Below are 5,095 nucleotides of genomic sequence, written 5' to 3'. Positions count from 1 at the left end.
AAAGCATGTCACATTCCTAGAACTGGAATTACAAATGACTGCAGAGTACCATGTGGGTTGTGGGGACCTGGGTGCTCTGCAAGTGCAGTGATCTTAACAACTGAACCAGCCATCTTTCCCGCCACATCAACATGAGTCCATAGAAGTTGGACTGTGTGGCTGGAGACAAGACAGCAAGGGTTAGAATGTCAGGATTAGAGGCCGGAGCTGTAGGAAGGAAGCCTAACCAGCTCAGTCTGGCCATGCTGTGAAGATCCTACCAGAGGAGATCCCCTGGGGAACAGGGATACACTATCTGTACCTTGTTACTTCTGTTCTACAGAGACCAACTGAGGAAGGCCCCTTGGGTGATATACATGCCAAGGTGAAACCCTCCCGGCTCAGGAGGGCAGGAGCTGTCCTATCTCCTGTCATGTCAAGAGAAGTCCTGGACACCAAAGAGGGACAAGCAGAAAAGGACAGAGTGATGGACACTCGGGTGAGTCCTGTTCCTCCCTAGCCCTGCATGTTCCCCCAAGACATAACTGCTCCTCTCACTCTCTCCTACTCCAGGCTGCACAATATGAAGAGCCCCCAGATGCGACCTATGCCCAGCCTTTCGACATGATACTCAGACAGGAGACAGCTGCACCCCCTTCCTCGCAGGCAGAGGATGCCCCAGAGGAGCCAGTCTATATGCTGCCCTGGCAGTCACTAACCCAGAGACCATTGGAAACAACATAAAGTAATGAGCCTCAGCCTGCAAGGATGGTGAATGGAGACCTCTAGGAGATTCTTGGAATTTTGGGGAACATGTCTGCATTTTGACTAACATTTCATATTTTGGAAATAAAGCAGGAGATTTCTCAATTATTAATTGAAATCAAATTAAATGGTAGGGGGGTCTTATATTACTAATTTTAATGACATTACTCATCAATGCCATGAAACAGGAAATCTTACACACAGAGTTGCACATACTTGTAATCCAAACCCAAGGGAGGCTGAGGCAGGAGAATTACCTTTTTTTAGCGGCCATTTTGTGATAACTAGTGAATTTCATGTTAGCCTAGAGTCAAGACTGGGATGTGCTTCAAACATTATCATCAAAGGCTCGGTGTGGTGGTATACACCCCAAATCCTAGCACTTTGGAGGTGTTGACAGGTGGACCAGCAGGTCAATATAATTAATCTTCAGCTACATACCATAGGACTAAGAGGCCAGGTGGGAACACACTAAACCTTGTGTTAAAATAAATAAATGGGGATGGCTTGGTGGCCAATGCCTTTCATCTAAGCACTTAGCAGGTACAGACTGCATAATTTTAATGTCTGAGGCCAACCTGGACTACATAGTAAGCTCCACAAAAGCCAGGACAAGATACAGAAACCCTGTCTCAAAAATAAATAAATAAACAAGAGTCAATAAGATATCTCAGTAGGTAAAGCCACTTACTACCATGCCTGATTTCCTAAGTTTAATCAGCAGGATACATATAGTGGAAGGAAAAAAATGACTCCTACGATTTATTCTCTGACCTCCACCTAACTTCTTGGTGTGCTCCCAACACTCAGTAAGTAAATAAAGTAATAAAAAACCTAAGAAATAACTACAAATAAAATGTGTATAAGTTGGTGTAGACTTTAATCTAAACAATTCTGATCACAAAATAGGAAATACAATATGTACATTGGTTCCAGAGTTTAATTGATTGAGAGACAATAGCTTTTTCTGTAGTAGTAAGATAAAGATTAGCCTTGTCAAATGGCATTGCATTTATCTGAAAATTCCAGAGGCTCATTCTTAGACTTACAAGTTCTCCTTCTTCTAGTGGTCATTAGTTGACAGTAGTTCCCTGTCTAAGCATGGGACACCATGAAATGTTTCCTCTTCCATATTAATATGTTCTTTGATACTGCATTGTTCTGATCTTGTTCATTTCTAGAAATACAATCAAGCCATTTCTGGGAGAAATTATTTCACTGGTGAAATCCTGATGTTTTGGCTCTTACATTCTTTCTGTTCCCACTTTTGTGATGTCCCTTGTGTCATAGAATCAGGAGCTGTGATGTAGATGTATCTGATGGGGTTGGAAACCCGTCCCAGTGAGGATTTTTGTGATGATCTCCAGTTGCTGTAAAGAGATGTGGTATTGATACTCTGAAATGATATACACATAAACAACACAAGAGAACTGATTCATCAGGTTGTGTTTGCATATATGAACACACAGAGGCACAAATATATAGTAATAATAACAAAGACAAAAGGTTATCACCTTTAGAAAGACAGGAAGTTAATCCTCATCAAGAGGGGAGATTTCTGATCCCTGTGGACCCAATGGTAAATTCAATAGAATTTGATGAAGTCTATGAATTGATAGAAATTTTTGAATATGTTGTTTTATTGGGAGTAATCATATGAAGCTATGAAGGAGCAAATGACAGAAGCTGTTGATAGGACAGCTGACCTGATGAATGATGACATGGATATGTATCATTTGGATACAGGCATGGAAAGAAATTCATGGTCGACATTGCTACATATGTACATCATGAAAGAGGAAGCAGAAAGAATATAAGAGCCAGAATATTTGGCAGGCCAGCAAATGTTATCTTCTGTGTCTAACCCTGACATTGCAAATGTGAATGTTGCAGCCTCCACTGGGTATGTAAAATACTTGGCCTGTCAGCAGTTAATTATGGGTCAGGTAAAGACTCAAGGGACTCTACCATGAGTTCCTTGTGATGACTTCTGGATGAAGGAGACTTATTGTCTTCAGTTGTTCAATTCCAATGATCCAGCATGGTCCTATAGCTCCAAACACATGATCTTTGGCCTCCTTAGGGTTTCTGTTGCTGTAAGGGACATCATGACCATGGGACTATTATAAAGGAAAACATTTCATTGGAACCGGTTTACAGTTCAGAGGACTAGTGCCCTATGAGCATGGGGAGAAACATGGTGGCATGCAGACAGACATGCTGCTAGAGAAGGTGCCAAGAGTTACACGTCTGAATCTGAAGGGAGCAGGAAGAATCAGTGGGCCACTGGTCCTGGCTTGAGCTTCTGAAACCATAAGCTTCACATGGCACTGGGATAAGAAAACTGGTTTTGACCATTAGAGGCCTTGTTAATATCCACGGCCTGGACTGTTGCCAAGGCCCATAATGGTATCTGTTGTCTGTGCTGTGGTGGAGGCTGTCTGGATGCTCATGATCTGGCCTCCTATTAGAGGCCATGTTGAAATCAGTGGTTATTGTTACTACTGAATTCCATGTAGATGTTCATGTTTGTGCTATCACCTAAAGTCTTGTTAGTGTCTGTGGCACATGTTGCCTTTGGAGACTATGCAGATATCTGTGACCCATGGTGGTGCTGAGGGCTATGTTGATGTCCATTGTCTGTACTATCAACAGAAATCATGTGGAAGCCCATGATCCATGATGTCAATGACTGTAAAGGGCAAGAAAGCTTGCTTGGTGGTGGTATTGATAACTGCAGATTCACAGTTAAGAATCAAGGTCATAGAAGTCTTCTGTGATAAACTCTCTTCCCATCCCCCCAAGCAACTCCCCATCCTTTACCTCAACCACTCCAAAGAGAAACAGACTAGTAGCTACTGAAGAGAACTCTTAAAATTGTGATAGGGATCCTGAGGTGTATATCTTCACAGTTGATGGCTTTTGGCAGTAGTAGGGGTGGGGAGGGACTCAGTTTTCTTTGAGGGGCTGGCCACTGGAATTTGGCCAGGCTCCAGTGTGTATATAGGCAATACAAATTGGGCTTGATTTTTTTTTAATTTTCTCCTTCACTTTGTGGGAGGTCACAAGAGAGGGGTTGAACCTGGGAAAACAGGAAAGTGAGTGTGATCAGGGTATATTATATAAACACCCAAAATATCAATAAAATATTATGTTGACAAAAACACACATAATTGTGGAGGCCCACAGAGGATTCCTAGTAAGATCTGAGCTTGCTAAACCTAGCAGGACTGAATTAAGAGATGGCTTGACTACATGCATAGTTACCAGGTGATTGGAAAGTTTGTACATAGCTGAGCTAGGGGGAGGTCTCTTACCCCATCCCTTGGCATTCCTATAAAAAGCCCTTTTGAAGAGACAGAAGGGGCCTGTGGATGTTGTTCCACATCCACCTCAAGCTATCCTGTGTTTCTGTCTGTCTTCTTTTCCCTATCTTTCTATCTAAATATTACTTATCCTTGGGGAAAAAGAGGGTGCGGACCTCCCACAGATTAAACCTGAACCCAAACAGGGACTTGGTGAAAGGAGAATTTGGGGGGTCCCATGGGAAGTAGTTTGGGTATGTCTGGGGTTGCAGTATAAATTATATCGAGGGTATTCTATTTTCATGAGTGAAAGTAAAGTGGCTGATAGAAATGCCAAAATGGAAAGTGAGGCTGCAGTGAATATCTCTCTCTCCATTTAGGTTTCTTTTGATCTCTCTCTCTTTTTCTTAATTTCCATGTATAAAATCAAGTAAAAATATAGGATTACATATATGAATATTGGGCAAGAAGAAATTTAGATTAAGAGTAGAATTAGGAATATTGGGTAAGAAGTAATTTAGGGTAAGGTAGAATATAGGAATACAGTATAGAAACAACTTAGGGTAAGACAGAAAAGCAACAAGACAGAGGACTCTGTTCTTGGGACTCTGAACACAGTCTCTCTGCTAGTCCTGTCTCCCTTTCAAGTCAGGATTTAAAAAGTAGCTAGGGGCAGAGCAGTTGCAGCGGGTCAGAGGAGGTGCGGTTGTTGTGGGACCCTTGTTTGGGCCTGTCATGGGAGAAGAGTGTGCCACTCTCAGTGTAGGTCCTGAACCATGGCAGTGATATCAAGGGCTCTGCATCTTGGGGACAAAGGAGATCTATTGGTGAGAAAACCTTTCTGAAAAAGCTGTTGTTTCAAATACCTTTTTCATTTACCTGGCAAGGCTTGGAGCAAAGCCTTGAAAGGTTTTTTGCTTCTGGTACCAAAGTGCCTGTCTGAGTACATGCAGGTAAGATGGGCACAACCCACTCCAGAATGGCGTCAGGTGATGAGTATGATTAGGGAGGTACGCCTGTCCTAATGCAAGCTTAGTGTTGACAAA

At 42.4% G+C, this 5,095-nt stretch overlaps 1 long non-coding RNA gene across 1 annotated transcript; it reads left to right on the top strand.

Annotated features, from left to right (window-relative positions):
- The first annotated feature begins 6 nt into the window (after window positions 1–6).
- On the top strand, window positions 7–852 carry LOC119087157. The gene is made up of 2 exons (XR_005090598.1): window positions 7–478; window positions 553–852. It is a non-coding gene; the product is annotated as an uncharacterized LOC119087157 (long non-coding RNA).
- Window positions 853–5,095: the final 4,243 nt, after the last annotated feature.

The sequence above is a fragment of the Peromyscus leucopus genome, unplaced genomic scaffold (genome assembly GCF_004664715.2).
Source record: "Peromyscus leucopus breed LL Stock unplaced genomic scaffold, UCI_PerLeu_2.1 scaffold_1531, whole genome shotgun sequence".
Classification (NCBI taxonomy): Eukaryota; Metazoa; Chordata; class Mammalia; order Rodentia; family Cricetidae; genus Peromyscus; species Peromyscus leucopus.
The sequence above is the reverse complement of the archived record's forward strand: the minus strand, read 5'-3'. Positions and strand labels throughout refer to the sequence as shown.